At 35.5% G+C, this 17656-nt stretch overlaps 1 long non-coding RNA gene across 1 annotated transcript; it reads left to right on the top strand.

The window, feature by feature from the left end:
* On the top strand, positions 1-7585 carry LOC145242451 (uncharacterized). Its single transcript, XR_013862739.1, has 2 exons — positions 1-361; positions 5946-7585. It is a non-coding gene; the product is annotated as an uncharacterized LOC145242451 (long non-coding RNA).
* The last annotated feature ends 10071 nt before the right edge of the window (positions 7586-17656 follow it).

Below are 17656 nucleotides of genomic sequence, written 5' to 3'. Positions count from 1 at the left end.
GCTGAATAAACATGTTAAATTGAATAAAAACACAAAAAATATATCCAGTTTGGCAGAAAAGTAACTTATCTTGCCTTTGATAACATTTATTTGTTATATATTTGTTTTTTGACAACTTTTTCGAATCTATGTGTACAGTAAAACAAACCCTAAAAAAGTTTCATCGTACGTTGTTGACTTGAAGCGAGGTTGCGAAAAAATTACTTCCTTCGCTACCCTTTTATGATGTCTCTTAACTAAAAAGAAAAAACCTTCCTCACTAGTGGAGAACGATAGTAACTCTCCACTAGTGAGGAAGGTTTTTTCTTTTTGTCGGCTTGGGCGTTAGAAGAGCCTCCTCCGTCCCAGCACCTACAGTTTGGTAAGTTAGCTAATTATTTTACCACAGGTTAATTTTAAAAATTTGTTTTTATCTACGATAATTTTAAAATCTGACATTCAATCGCGTGATTTGAGTCGATTTGGAGCTCAATAATACGAATCTCCGACTTCAGATATATTGTAGTAATTTTTACTACTACGTGCGGGCAAAATAACTGGAAAAAAAACAAAAACCAAAAAAACAACCCCCCCCATGTTTCTTAAAAGAGGCTTATCAATTTTTTTTCTAGTTTACGTCTAAATTTTAATTGTGTTTGAAAGATAACAGATCAAAGTTTAAAGTTAATCTCTAAAAAAAAAAAAAAAAAAAAAAAAATTGTATATTTACGTGTTTAAAAATATACAGGAAAAATGTTGAAAATAAGATTTTTGTAAATGTGTAGTTTAGCAGCGTAAATTATTTGACAGATAAAATTTATAAAAAAACTAATTATTTTATTTTTTTTTTTTATATAAAACACATTTTTAGATCCTAAGGCTGAAATAAAATTTAAAAAATCGTTTTTATTATTTTTTCATCATTTTTTTTCAGACTGTGAAAAAAATTAATTCCCCCCCCCTAACAAATTCAATGACTTCAGTCGAGAAAAAGAAGCAATGTGCACCTACCTTAGGTTGTGGAAGAATTGCCCTCTTCCATTACGTGACAGTCAGTTAACAAGTATCTTGCCAGAAAGCTGAGGTAATCAAGATCAGAAGTTTTGGAGAATTTTTGACACTCCTAACAGAAAACTGCGAATAAAATATTAAAAAAAAAAAAAAAAATCGTAATTTCTCTTTTTAAAGTGGGTTATTTATTTTCTGAATGGTTCCAAAATAAACTAAAAAAAAAATATTTCTATTATTTTTTAAACAACTTTAATTGTTTAAAAAATAATAGAAATATTATTTTTTATTTAAAAACAAAACAAAACAGTGTTTATAAAGTGCCGGTGTGCATTCAACCAGCCATTTTTTTTTTTTACGCATGAAATCAATTGAATTTTACGAGTGAAATTTTTTCCAAATTTTGAACTTTAAAAATCTAACAAAATTTTTCTAATGGTTCAATTTTTACGACATTTTCAGGTTCAATGTGAAATTTTATGCTCTTTCCAATAAACCGAATATAATATTTTAGACAAACGTTTTTTTTTTAAATCCCCCCCATTTTGAAATGTCTATTAAAATTTTAATAATTAATTTACTCACCAAAGTTTTATATATCACAAATTGAAGATTAATAAATAAAATATTCTTCTAATTAAAAAAAAAAATGTGTTTTTTTGGAAATTTACTTGTAAAGTCCAAAGTGTAAAACCTTTTTTTTTTTTTAAATGAAAACTCATGTTATGCTTATATCGTCAAGTAAATACCCGATGCTGATTGCAATTTTTTCTATTACATTCAATGTTTTCTTTTTTTAGATATTTAAAAAAAAAAAATCACTCGATAAAGTAGAAAGAAAATATAATAATCGTGTATTTCATTAAGAGAATTAAAAAAAATCGGTCGACTGGATTTTTTGTTTAACGGTAAAAAATTATAAGTGAATGTGTATGTGTGTGTGTTTTTTTTTATCTACGGGGCCCAAAAATACTAATTTTGGTTAACAGCACGCAATAAAAAAGAGACATTAATTATGCCCCTTTGACAAATCTGTATTTGATAAGTTACAAATTATCAGCAATAATGCTTTCAGCTAATGGCACAAAATGAGTTACAAAAATGCGATTTTCTGCGACCCTTGCTTTAAAAAATCCTTTTATTTAAAAAATACATCGAATATAAAATATAAATATGGACAATTCTTATAAATGAAGAATTGAAGCAGCCATTGCTTGTTTTTTTTTTTTACAGGTAAGTGATTTTTTGGCATTTATATATAAATAATAGATTTTGGTATCGGTTAAAATTTGTTGAATTTCATGAAATCTTTTTTTAAGAAAACCGATGAAAAAAAATATTGTATTTTTTCGATTAAACCTTTCATTATTTTAAAATTTGGTCTTTCCTCATTTTAGTGAAAAAGAAATTACGGTTTGAAATTACATTTTCATACTGATTATAAGCTTCGAAACAGACATATAATATAATCAGATTTTTATTCAAGTTTTCAATGACGGCTTCTGATACTCCTATCCCAGCATCAGTCACCAATGCATAAAAAAAATCTCATCCCAGCAGGAGAGTTTAAATAATCAAATGGTCATGTGATTAACTGACCTGGGAAGAAAAAAAACTTTAAAACAGCTGAGAAGGCTATCTCTTTTTGTTAGTAAGCAAGGTAAGTGCACACTGCTCTCCCTCTCTTTGAGCAATCATTAATCCCCTTTTTTTCACACACTCCCCAGGAAAAGAAAAAAAAAAAGAAAATGAAGGAAAACAAAAATATAAAAGTATGCACTTCCTCAAGGAAGTTAAGATGTTAGTATAAATTTTAGATTTTTTTTTTGTTTTTGTTGGTTCCTAATTATTCAGGGAGGGAGGAGGCTAGGTCTACCTCTCGGCCATCTCTGTGGTGCACAACTCAGACAATACCACTTCTGTCTGGCAGGAGATGGAGACTCAATTCCCAAACACCAGAAGTGACATCAGTTGTTACATCCATCGCAACAAATCATGTCCTGGTCACCCTGTGGAGAACCACATATGGGACAAAGCCAAATTACTTTTTTGTTGGCAGGTGTTGATTGAAGAGGAATAGCATCAATCCCATCTACAGGCCTATCAACAGATGCAGGTATGGATCCATCTTGATCCTCTCCACTTAAGGATAATTCAAGGGGGGAATAGGTTTTTTAATGAGTGGATATGCACTGCATCCCCACCTCTTTCACCCTTGTTGACCTTACTACATCATCCTATGCCAAGAACTGAAAATGATCTAGGCGTATGAAGACTCCTCACTAATGCCACATCTCCAACCCTTAATCTATTTTGGAAGGGCACTCTAGAACACCTCTGGGGTTTCTCCTGGTGGTTCAACAGGTACTCACAGAGTGCAGAAATTCTCCATTACATTCTAGTTCTCTTTGAAAACTGAAAATATTAATTTTGCCACAAAGATTTTGGTGCGGTTTGCTTGATCTGTGTTGGTTAATAGAAATTCTTGTGTGCGGGGTGTTTGCTCAGTTGGTAGAGTGCTTGCCTCACATGCAAGAGGCTCGGATTTCGAATCCTGAGTTTGGATGTGTCTAACTGATGAGCCCAAATGAGGACGAAACTCGAGTCTTGGACTTCTGGTTTGTTGACTGTCATGGCTCTTGTGGGCTGCGACATTGTTTGGCTAAGGAAATAAATATAAGTATATATATATATATATATATATATATATTTATGAGTTCGGCAGCAACAATTCTAGGTTTTTGAGCCTTTTATCATTTTCTATTGCTTTTTAAATATTTTCGTAACACGTTTTGAGCCTTGTTTTAGCTGTCTCCTGATATTTTTTAGTTAAAAATTTTTTAAGTTAAAAGTTTATGGAACTTATTGAAGCCATTTTAGTTTTACTAGTACGAATGTGTTTTGGAAGAGGATGTCAATATGAGATTTTCTGTCTCAAGTATGGCCGGTTAAAACTTCAAGTGGTTAATGTGAAGTCCATTTGGTTGGTGTGATGTCAATTTGGTGAATATTTTTATGAGTTTTCCCCTTTGATGTGTGTCAGTGCATGTGTAGGTGTAAGAGAGGAGGTAGAGAAAGAAGGCTTAGTTAGGTACAAGGTCATTCCCCAATATAAACATACATACACATATACATATATATATATATATATATATACACACACATACATATGCATACATACATGCACATATATAAATAAAATGGAAAATAAATGATATATAAAAATAAGAGTATGCATGTACATACACACATATGCACACACTCATCCACCCACACACACACATATGTACATATATACATATATATGCACATCACATACATATATACGCACACACATATATATATATATATATATACATATGCACGCATATACATATACACACACATGCATACATATATACATGCACATATATAAATGGAAAAACACACACACCCACACATGCACATATACATATATATGCACACATACCCATAAACACATATACATATATATACATACATATACACACACATACATATGTACATTGATTAAAATTGCCTTGGTCTAGAGAGATTTTCTTTCATTGAATGTTGGCAGAATAATGTATTTTGTTTCTAGTCATTTGTTTAGTTTGGGGAATTGGTATTATATTGGATGTGGGTGTGGGTGTGAAGTTTTTCCTTTTCACATGTGTGTGTACCTGTGCATGCATGCGTATGCCCGCGTGCATGCAAGAGGTAAAAAAGAGGTTGAGACAAAAGGCTTAGGTACAATGTCGGTCCCCAATATAAACATACATGCATATATATAAATACACATACATACACAGATACAAATGCATATACATAAGTAAAATGGAGAATAAATGATAAATATATAAAAATAGAAGTATATACACACATACACCCATGCACAGATCATCATGCACATATATACACACAAATGCATTTATATCCATCCATCCATATATATATATATATTGATTAAAATTGCCTTAGTCTAGAGAGAGTTTCTTTCATTTATTATGGGTGGAATAGTGTATTTTGTTTTTAGACATTTGCTTAGCTTGGTTAATCAGTATTATATTGGATGTAGGTGTGCATGCCCGCATGCCTCATTGAAATGATGGAATAATCAAAAGAAAACTAGGAAATAAGAGAAAAAGAGAACCCACATTCCTGTAGGGTTTTCTATGTTGTAATAATAAAAAATTGATTTGCCTTCTTTTAAATAAAATTTTACTATTTTTCACATTTTTTATGCATCTCTGATTTAGGATGAGTAATTGTGAGCATTTTCCTAAATTTTAGTCAATCCTTCTAAATTTTAACAGGATTATTTTAGAAATCTATTTATTCTATATATATTAAGCTTTGTGCCTATTTATTTTCTTATAATTGTCTAAATCATTTGTTAATTAATGACACATGAAGAAGGTTGGAGGTTACATCAGGCAAAACGTTGTGCAAATAATAAACTCCAAATGAAAACAAATAATCCGAATAATAAGTTTTTCCAGATTTTTAATCCTTTCTGTTTTTTTTTGGGGGGGGGGGATTTTTATTGCAAATCATTTTGGGTGCTTACAACAGCTGTTTTCCATCGATTTTTTTGTTTTTCTGTGGAATTTGTTTGATAATAAATCTTATCAGGATTCCAGTAGTTCCTGGACTGCACGATGCTCTTGTTTTTCTATCTTCCTTGGCCCTTCACATCAAGTTTCTGTGATACCAACTGATACTGATGTGTCAACATTTTTGGAGGGGGGGGGGCATGTAAGATTATGGAATTATTTTCCTTTTATAACCCTGGCAGTTTCAGTTCCTATGGATTCGTGTAACATCATTTTTATATTTTAAGTCATGTTCAGATGGGAGAGTTTAGTGTTTGAGAATTATCCAATTTGTAATCTGTATCAAATAGTGCAAAATTATTTTTCATCCCAAATGACTAACAAAATATTTCTTTTTATTCACAGATTGCAGTGGATTGGAACATAATATATTTCAAGTTTCAAAATAACTGACAAACTTTCGAGTTTGTAAATCAGCATCGGAGAAATTCAAAACATTTTCCTAAAATGCAAATTAGAATTAAAACGAAAAATGTGTGAATAAGCATTAAAAAATAAAAAAATATGCAAATAATAATTAAAACGAAATATGTAAAAAATAAAATAAGAATCAAAACAAAAAACATAGATACATAGATTGTACAGAAATGCAAAGTGCAGCATTTTCTAATAAATCTTGCTATATACTGATTAAAATTAATAGGAAAATTACAATTACATCTAACATGTTTTAGCAAGTTGTTTTGCTTCAGAAACTTTTAATATTTAAAAGAAATATTGCGAGGGAAAAACACTTAGAACATTCGCAGTTAAAACAATAAAACATTCAATGGAAACAATGAAATTGTTTCAATCTTTTCATTCAGTTTTATTTAAATCACCCACTTAAATATTTTTAATATATAAATACATTTTGAAGTTGCTATTTAGAATTTGAAGTCAAATTAAAAATTTATCAATAATGATAAACCAGCAAACACAAAGGGATATAAAGCCATATTCTTGTCAAGTGTGTGGATCATCCTTTACAGTGAAGTCAAGTTTACAAACACACAAGAGAACACATACTGGAGTGAAACCATATTCTTGTCAAGTGTGTGGCTCAGCATTTTCACAAAATTCAACGTTGAAAACACATGTACGAACTCACACTGGAGAGAAACCTTATTCCTGTGATGTGTGTGGATCATCATTTTTGGTGAAATCAAGTTTGAAAAGACATCAGCGAACACACACCAAAGAGAAACCCTTTTCTTGTCAAGTTTGTGGCTCTTCATTTTCAGAGAAATCAAGTTTAAAAAGACATCTGCGAACACACACAAAAGAGAAACCATATTCTTGTGAACTTTGTGGCGCATCATTTTCAGACAATTCACATTTGAAAAAACATCAACGAAAACACACTGGAGACAAACCATATTCATGTGAAATATGTGGATCATGTTTTTCACTGGGTAATTCTTTGACCAATCATATGCGAGTACACACTGGTGAGAAACCTTATTCATGTGGAGTGTGTGCTTCATCATTTTCACAAAGAGCAAGTTTGCAAAAACACATGCTAATGCACACTGGAGAGAAACCTTTTTCTTGTGAAGTGTGTGGTTCATCATTCTCAGACAGGTCTTTATTGAAACGACACCAACGAAAACACACTGGAGAGAAACCATATTCATGTACAGTGTGTGGATCATGTTTTTCTGTGAACACTTCTTTGAAAAATCATATGCGAACTCACACTGGAGAAAAACCATATTCTTGTAAAGTGTGTGATAAATCGTTTTCACAAACTGCAAGTTTTCAAAAACATATGGAAACTCATAATATGGGGACAAAACTATTCTTGTGAATAATATGATGAACATTTTTCGAAAACAAATTAGCTAAAATATCTTTGCAAAACATAAATATTGATGTTTTATTGTGTAAGTCGAGTATTATCAAAGAATATCACAATAGTAGATGGTGTAAACACTCTTGTATAGTTCATTGCGAACTGTTTATATAATTTCAAATAAAAAGTAAATATGTTAAGTCAAACTGAAGAACAACTTTATTTTTTTTAATTATGTTAAATTCTTAATGCTTAATCACACAGTGGCGAAATATTTTTTCCACAATGAAAATTATTTTCACTATTTCAAGGACAACAAAAATACATTGGCGATAAAATTTATTCTAATAGAATTTGAAAATAAGTATTTTTAGAGAATTTCTTTCCTATGACAATAATTCAAAAACACCGACTTTTAATAAAATCTCTTTAGGTACGTGTTTAATAATATATTCACAACATAACAAGGGCAATTATCTAATGCATATGAACGTTATATTTGTTAAATGCACGGATAATCTATTTTCTAACATTATAGATATTAATATATAGTGGTTACAAAGTTTATTTTATAGAGAAATATATTAGTTAAATAATATATATTTGAGAGAAATGTGCTTCTTATTAATTGTCTGGATCATCATTTCCCTATGATTCAATAATTTATGTAAATGTTTCTATGTAGCTTTCTTTCATACTACTTTTTATGTGTATGCACACACATAAATTTGTTTGAGATACATGTTTCTAGGGTACATACATTTTGCTCTATGTTGTAGGCAACGGATTATTTCTTTCTTTACATAAATGGTAAGAGCTTAAGGTTAGATACTTTCTAGTAAAAGTTGGCTCTCGATATACAGATAGCATAAATCCTTGGCAAATGCGAGTTATCAGCACAGCTAGGGACGATAATTATGTTCTTTTTCCATCGTGAACTGTATAAATAGACGGAAAGAGTTCACATGTTTGGATATTTTTCTGGTGAAGCCAAAGTAAGAATGTGTCATCCATATATCGCAGCCAGATTGTTTTGATAGTGTTGATCCTAATGACATTTCCTCAAAGTATTCCATTACTGGCTAGTACTAAGGACAATAGTGAGTTTATTGCTAGACCTTCATTTAAATCTATATCAGATCCCATCACAAAGTATGTAGTTTCTACACAGAAGGTCAACATCTCCATTATACTGTTACTTGAGATGCAAGTGCGTTCTTTCAGTGAAATATTTGAAGTTAGTTTATATAACCAGATACTTTTGTGAACAAACTAAATCTAGACTCACCATCTGGTTGAGTGGGAGCATTGTTGATTATTTTCACGAAGTGAGCTGAATTCTTAGCATATGATGGAAATTTACCTATGATTGGGGTGATTATATTTATCAGAAATCGGCTCAGTGGATGGCATGCTGGACATCAGGCACTGACAATGGGCCTTGATAGAATCCCGCTTTTTTGAATTTTAGGAAGGCTGTAAAGATGTGGCAGCTTGCTGTAATGCTAAATTATTTGTATTTTGCAGGTGGTGTTAGGTCCTTGGTCTTAACACTGTAGCATTGCCTTTGTCTGCTGTTAGTATTATAATATCATCATCACTGTATAGTGACAACACTTCTTCCATTTGATAGTGTTGCAGAGGGCTGGGAGGTTGTATCGAGATGCACCAATCGACTGTACAACTGTAAGGTAAATATAGAGGCAAAAAGGCAATGCCATTAGCAAATGAAGAATGACAAACGCTGAAGTACATTTAAAGATGACAGATCGTCTTTTATTTACCAAGAGAAATCAATGCAATGTAGAGAGGGATATATCGTGTATCTATAAAGAGAGATATGTAATTCAATTGGATGAGAGAGATATATAAGAGAAGAGGACCTTCATACAGTTCTGGGAGTGTTTCTATAACATATCCTTAACACATATTTTAGAGATAAGGATTATCAGTTCTTTTATCATAAAGAAGGAACAGTCATTACTTATAATAGCTGAGGGAGACACATTCATAAGATAATGAAGACACATTACTTAAATGGGTTTATACACAAGGTTCTTATAAATGATTCACAATATCTTTGTAGAATGACCAACACAAGACGTTGTTACGAAATATGATGACATCCTTTATTTCTTCAACCGGTCAATCAAGGAATTCAAAGTTCTACATGATTTCAACTTCTCCTTTCGCTTCCTAAGGGAGATTCCTTCTGACCAATGTCAGTTCTGCCTGTCCGAATCTGTCCGATCCCCTCTCCCCTGGCACTCTCTGTTTGTCTCATTAAAGCTCTAACTATATTGACAGCATCTCTCAGCCATGAAGTTATCACATGGCCAAAAAACATGCATATCGATCCCGTGGCCTGACATGCCTCATGTGTTTAAAACATGCACTGTTCCTCACATGTCTATCCCATTCTGTAGACCGAATTCTTCTAACCTATTTTCCAATATGTTTAACATTTTCTATTGTTCGGATCTAGATAACCTCAATTTAATTTAATTTTCATGAACGGAATTGAATCATCAGATTCCTTTTCACTAACATTTCTAAACAACGAATTCCTTTTCAATAAACACATCTGCTTATTTATTTTAAACTCTCCTGAATCTTAATTCCAAACCTAGCTTCCCAGGTTCGAATTCTCGGACTATTCTATCTCATTTTTACTTACAAGAACAGGGGATCCGTTCTCATAACACTCTTATTGGTGAATGGTAGACATAGAGTTTTACATCCTTAGCTTTTAGTAGGTATGGACAATAATGACCGAAAAATAGGGGACATAATTTTGAAAGCCGGTTCATCAGAATTTTTTTGTAGGTTTTTAACTAATTTTTTATTGTAATTGAAAGATTAAAGCCTAAAGTTAATTTCCACAAGGGAAAAAATATTTGTACACGTGAAAAAAAAAAGTTATAATGAAAAATGTTTTCACGGTGATATCCGGAAACTGACAAATTCAGCTAAATTTTGAAGTTAAATAACTTCATTATAAAAATCCTTTGAAAGATAAATATTAATTTTCTCGGTCTATTTCAAAGATAGTAAAGTAAAGTCCTAAGATAGTGAATTAAATATTAAAAAAAAAACATTGTTTGTACAAAAAATAGTTTAATTAGCCCCCAAAAGTGAGATTCTGGCTTCGCAGAATCACAACAAACGAAAAATCGTCCAAGTGTGGATTCTACAGAAGCCCAAAATGTCAGAAGGTCAAAGGGCTGTCTGAAAATAACGTCAGGTAGTTAAAGTGAGGTAGGAAGTGCTGGTTTTCTTTTTATTTTATTTTCCCCAGCCGTACATCCATACATTCTATAGGTTAAGGGTGTGAGTCAGTGTTCACCATTTCATAATCTCTAGCAATTTTTTAAGACCAAGGTTGCAGGTGCAGAAATCTCTAGAAGTCGAAAGTAGTAGAGTATCCACGGGACCATTGAACGTAAATTTAACGTAATCTCCCATTTGCAAAAAGCTTCTACCAAACCACATCCTCACATTTATAAAAGAAAAAAATTAGAATAATTTCAGAAAAACAACACTTAACAAAGAAATTGAAATTGCTGTATTGAAATGAAATAACATTTATTTATGTGCTTAAGAAACAGTAATTTAAATCGTTCCAACGTAAAGTTTTTTTTGCAACAAGTGTTCATTAGACAGGCTTAGCTAAATGAGTGTTTTGTGAAAAGGGCTTCAAGTTTAAGATTACTGATTTTTATGAACAGAGGGACATGTGTGTTTAATTTTGGAGGGAAAAGAAAGTCATTGAACCATGTAAGCGTCATACGCGCATGTGTGTGTGTGTGTGTGTGTGTGTGTGTATTCACCATATAAAGAAAACAGTAGTTCAACATAGCATTGTTGAAACGAAGAAAAATTCTTCTTTGCTGTAGTAATTTTCCATAATGAGAATTACAGTTCATTTGCTTGGTGCGTAAATTCCAGACAAGGAATTTTAACACCTTCCAAGGCGGAGTTACTTTAACTCCAGTCTCGGAGGAAATAAGAGAAGAAACTGGAATAAAACTAAACGGTGCCTGGAAAACTCATCCCCGGAAAACTTGTCCCCAGAAAACCTGGTCCCTGAAAAACTCATACCTGGAAAACTCGCCCCTTTTTGCTAGGTAGGAAAACTGGTCTCTTATTGAATAAATATTGATTGAAAACACATTTTATGACCGTTCTTGAAGAAGATATTGTCTTTAAAAAAGAATACACATCCCATAATATTTAAATAAAACTGCTGTTTTAAAAAAATAAATGATAAATATAGCGATACACTACAACAGAACACCAACCACTCTAATTTTGTTTTTTAGGGGTAATCGAGGTTGCTGACAACGAATCTGAGAATAAAACCCATTGCAAATTTACCGTTTGCATGGTATTAACCCCTGAACCCAGGGACTATTTTCCGACATTTTACAGCTTCCATTTACGCTACGTGCAGTAGCATAAATGACGGCTGTTGAATGTGTTTTTGCGTGGCAAACTGCCTTTTCACATGGCCTACAAATCTTTTGTGAACCATTTAAAATTATATGAAAAAGAAGAAAAGCACTTCAAGTGGTGGTGGTGGGGAGATAATGTCGGAAAGATTTTTTTTGTTTTAGAACATAGAATTTTCAATTTTTTTTTCATTGCCGGACTAAATTAGAAGAAAAAGTTGTCTAAAACAAAATGTTAAAAATACATTATAGTACTTTTTGAGGGATTTTTTTTTTGTCCTTCGTAGTTTTTAATGCATTTTAAACAAAGTTTTCACAAGCGACTTACAAAAACATAACCAAACATTTTTATGTTTTTTGTTCTTTTTTTTGGGGGGGGGGGTCAATTATAGAACTTGTGTGGCTTAACAGGCGCTTCTGCTGTTTAATTAACCATTTTTCTGTAAGTAACATTCCGACATTTACTGATTAAAATACCATTTAACATTTTTAGGAGATTTTACTGTTTTCTGTTTACATTAGGGGAGGAGCCGAGGGCGGGGGGGGGGCACCCCCGCCTCCTCGTCTTCATACAGGATAATACTCCCATTCACGCAGCTGGCAATGTCGAGAGGTTCCTTGAAGAGCATGATATTCCATGTAGCTGGACGATAGTGGGCACTGGTAAGAGTAACTGAATATCAATTGAACACAGAAACTGTTGGCTAGAAGCGTTGGAGCTGCAAAAGTGAGATGGGAAGCCATTGGAGTGAGCTGAAGGAGCTGCAGAAATAAGCAAGAGTTGAAGTAGGTTCAGGAACTGGAGTGGCAGGCTGGGAGGAAGAATCCTAGGAGGCAGGCAGTAGTTGTTGTAGCCCCGACGCACGCATGTCGAATCTACTCCAAAACAAAATAATGGCGTGCTGCCTCAACATTAAAACCCAGGTGTGCGCGCGTGGATGTATAAGCATCGTTTCAGCTGTGCATACATTTTCGTTTGCCCACCCACGCAAATTCATTGGTTCTTAAACGAAATTTCAGTTGTTCTGACGGACATCATTTAGAGCATCTTACGTCATAAGAATGTTATTCTTTTCATTCAATCAGATTACAGAGAAAAACAAATTTAAAAAAATATTTTTTTCTGAATGCCTCCCTGGAGCCGGTCGGACAAGTATAAAAAGGGCATTTTTCGCCCACATCGAGGTCGACCTTTGAACACCATGGCGTAAACATCAACATCGACCTTTGAACACCATGGCGTAAACATCAACATCGACCTTTGAACACCATGGCGTAAACATCAACATCGACCCGTCCGCATTTGGACGTTAAACACGTGCGTCCCCCCCCCCCACAATTAATTCCTCCACGTGGATACGGACTTGCAACCCTAAGGGACTTTTCATTTTTACCCTTTTCCATCTCCCTGCTAAGTAAGCGGTGGACTTTTTATAGCTTAATTCTTTGTAAAAAGACTGGTTATTTCTAACCAAGAACTCTTACTTGTCTCCTTCTGAACATTCAATTAATTCAGTCGAAGGACTTTCCTTGATTATTTCAATACATAAAAAAACCCATTCAATTACCTATCACATATTATAGATCTTTTTATACCTCAGTTGAGGAACTGTCTTTTTTTCAATGTTTTTCCATGTAATAACATGGAAAAACATTGAATTATCTCAGTCACAAAAAGAGACTTTCGACCACGAAGAAACTTTCGTATCTTCTCTTTTCTTTTACAATCTTTTATAAAAAAATAAATATTGTATTTAATTCATCTCAGTCTTCTTTGCTTGCTTGTTTCAACACCATTTTACACTCCATTCTTATTATTCAACTGCCTACCACTCCTCCCTGGTTTATTATTATACTTTTTGAGTTTGTGACATCAACATGCTGGGGACCCGCGGGGCCCACAACATAGTAAAGAGTGGAGTGTGCCTCGTATTTTTCTGCCACTGGTCCCCACGGTGTCTGGGAATGGTGAATTGAGTCAAGTCAGGATGGGAGTGCACCTTGTGAAAACCACTGACTTTATGGAGAGCCGTTCATGCCACAGGATCCACGGCCAGTGATGGGGTCGCTAAACAATGAATGACTATCATTAATTTTAGATTGGATTTCTTACTAGCAAATGTACATGTGGCGTTAATTGCCAGTATTTATTTAAAACTCAGTATAAAAATTTAAAACAAAATGTTGTTTTGTTGCAAAAGATTGAGTTTTGTGTCTTTTTCTCGTCATTGAAGAAAAGGTTGTTGCTGTTATGTGTGTAGACATGCATATAATATGGACAACAAACACGGATGCTAGGGACAAGATTCATATCGTAGTTTATTCTCCATAATAGCTATAATACAGACACCCCACACCAAGGTGAGTTATGCCGGCCAAGGGAGGTAAGTAGGGGAAGTGTACCTCTACTAGGAGAGTTACACCTAAAGGGGGGGGGGTATTGTTTATACACGTAACATCTCCCTCCTTACAGGGGAAGAGAGAAAGTGTGTCCTTTTCAAAATTCAGGTAGATCATTCACAATATCTGACAGGCTTTCTTATGACTCTGCCCGATCTTGCCTGTATTGGTGATATTGGTCTTTCGTTTGGGTCTTGTTGATCTGCTGGTGTTTCCATCTCATTTTGTCTATTTGTTGCATTGTCTGGGGTGAGTCTTTCTATCTCAGAGTGGTTGTAGATGGTGCCTCTTGGTTGGTGTATGGGGAAAGAGTGTTTTGGTTGTATTGTTTGGCGTATGAAACGACGGTTGCGGTGGTATCGTTGTCCGCTTGCATTTTCAACTTCGTACGACCGACCAGTCAACCTTTTTCTTACCGTGGCTTCCTCCCACTCTCTTGCGTGAGGTCTTAGAGGCTGGATCCAGACATTGCTGCCCACATGAAGTTGGCTCACTTCTCTGCCTTCTCCCTGCCGCCTCAGCTTCTTATCTTCTTTCTTTTGTGCCTCATAATGTGAGTAAGTGTAGCTGGGCCTCAGTAGGGCCTCGGTGGTTGGTGGTACTGTTGCCTTTGTCCGTCGGCCTAGCAGTCTCTGTGCTGGACTAGTATTGAGACCTTCAGTGGGTATATTTCGCATGTTCAGTAGCCCAAGTAATAGGTCCTCTCCCGAAGCTTTGCACTTTCGCATTAGACGCTTCATAATTTTCACAGCTGCCTCAGCAGCACGATTTGCTTGACTGTTCCCAGGGGATACTGTTTCGTGAGTAAATGCCCAATCTTTTGCGAACTTCCAAAACATGCTAGATGAGAATTGGGGTCCATTATCAGAAATGAGAATGTCTGGTATACCATATCTAGCAAAATGGCCTCTAAGACGACTGATCACTGCATCTGACGTTGAGCCATTCAACTTGTCCACCTCAAAAAAACTGCTATGCTGGTCCACCGTGACCAAATATTTATTTCCACCCCATGAGAAAATGTCGGTAGCAACTCGTTGCCAGGGTCTCTTTGGTACTTCTGTGATTATGAGGGGCTCTGCTGGTTGACGGTCTGCATATGTTGCACATGTGGCACAGGCTTGGACATATTGGCGTATTTCAGCGGACATACCTGGCCAAAACAATAGCTCTCTCGCTCTTCTGAGACAAGAGTTTATGCCTAGGTGGCCCGCATGACATTTTTGTTTCATTTCCACTCTCATAGATTGAGGTACGACTATTCTTTGATCTCTTAGTATTAGTCCATCTTGTGCTGTCAACTCGTCCTTGTAGTCAAAAAAAGGTTTTACTGAGGCGGGCAACAGTTGTTTGTCACTGGGCCAGCCTGTCGCAATAACCTCAGCTAATATCTTCATGATAGGATCCTCCAGTGTCTTGAATCTGATCTCAGAAAGTCTGCGGTCTTTGATGGGATGCATCGTCAAATTATTTACAGTCATGAGCTCTTCTGATTTTGGTTCGTCTATGGGCGCACGTGAGAGAATGTCTGCTAATGGGATTTCTTTCCCTGGCTTGTATCTGATAGAGAAATCATACTGTTGAGCCTGTAGCAGCAAGTTTTGGGGTCGTTTAGGTGCTTTCGCTAGTGGCTTCTGGCAGATCGCCACAAGTGGTTTATGGTCAGTGGGGACATTCACTTTCCTTCCATGCGTGTAATGGTGAAATTTTTCCAGACCATATACCACTGCAAGCATCTCTTTTTCAATTTGGGCATATCTTCCTTCGGTGTTCGATAGGGAACGGCTTGCATAGGCAACTGGTTGCCCTTTTTGGATCAGGGCTGCTCCCAACCCATGCTCACATGCATCATTCTCAAGTGTGAGTTCTTTAAGTGGGTTGTAGTAAGAGAGCACTGGTGCTTTGCATATCATATCTTTGACTGTCCTGAAAGCCGATTGCTGTGCCTCTGACCACGTCCACGTGACATCTTTTTTTGTTAGGTCTTGGAGGGGCTTTAAGATTGTCGTCAGGTTGGGGATAAATTTCCCAACATAGTTTACCATGCCAAGAAATCTACGTAGGTCTCCAATAGTTTCTGGTGCTGGCATGTCAGTAATGGCCCTGATTTTTTCTGGGTCAGCCATTATACCTTCCTTGGTTATGCGATGCCCCATGAAAACGATAGCATCTAGGCCTATTTTTAACTTTTCAGGGTTTAATTTTATCCCTATTGTCTGGCATTTTTTTAGAAGGCTGTGCAGTCGTCTGTCATGTTCCTCCTGGTTAGTTCCATAAACCACCAGGTCATCAGCAATGATAATGACTCCTTTCATGTCCTGGAATTGCTCTACCAGCTTCCTTTGAAATATTTCGGCTGCCGAGTTTAGACCAAAAGGTAGTCGACGCCAACGGTATTGGCCGAAACATGTTTGGAATGTGGTCAAGTTGCTGGAGGCTTCATCAAGTTCGACATGCCAATATCCTGAAGATAGATCCGCCTTGCTGAATATCTTTGCATCCCTCATATCGTGGAGGGTATCCTTCAGGATAGGCATGATGTAGTGTTCCCGCATGAGTGCTTTGTTGAGCTCATGCGGGTCCAGGCATATTCTTAAGGCTCCATTCTTCTTCCTTGTGAGGACTAGTTGGCTAACCCATGGAGTAGGCTTATATACCGGCTCGATGACTCCCATTTTTGTCAGTCTGTCTAGTTCCTTCTTTAGTTTTGGTCGTACCGCCACAGGTGTCCTCCTGTTCGGCATCACAGCTGGAATAGCATCTGGCTTAAGTTGTAGGGTTGCAACTCCTGGTAGCTTCCCCAATTTTCCATCAAACACCTCCTGGTAGCTATTGTCCATGCTAACTGCTGCAACACGGTGGAAATTCTGCTGTTTTATTTCAACCAGGTCCATATGCGTACTTGTAGGTAGGCCCAATAAGGGTTGACAGTCGTATTCGTCTCTGAATATGACAAACTGCACTGAATATGTTTTGTTCGTCTTAGGGTTTTTAGCATTTTTGTGACATATTCCGAGTGGTTTCAAAAGAGATTTGTTCCACATTGTCAGAACCCCATTGTATGGTGTTAATTCATTTGCAAACTTTGCAGGAAGTGTGTTGATGGTTGCCCCAGTGTCAATCTGGAAGACAATTTCCTGGTTGTCGAGGAGCATGAGACACTTGGCATCTTTCCTATGCTTCTTATTTGACTTCACTGCATTCACCCAGTGGGTATATTCTCCCTCATCATCCTCTGATGAAGTGTCGACATGGTGCACATGTGGTCGTGGCCTACTGTACTTTTTATTCTTTGATGTGTTGCTCCATTGTCCCATAGCTTTACTGGACTTGTTGGGGCACCTTGACTCAAAATGTCCTTTCTCCATACATGCGTTACATCGTTTACCAAAAGCTGGACATCTGCTGTGCCTTGCTGCATGCAAGTAACC

The sequence above is a fragment of the Euprymna scolopes genome, chromosome 21, assembly GCF_053919585.1.
Source record: "Euprymna scolopes isolate OS-2025 chromosome 21, ASM5391958v1, whole genome shotgun sequence".
Taxonomy (NCBI): Eukaryota; Metazoa; Mollusca; class Cephalopoda; order Sepiida; family Sepiolidae; genus Euprymna; species Euprymna scolopes.
This window is presented reverse-complemented; position numbering and strand designations above follow the sequence as displayed.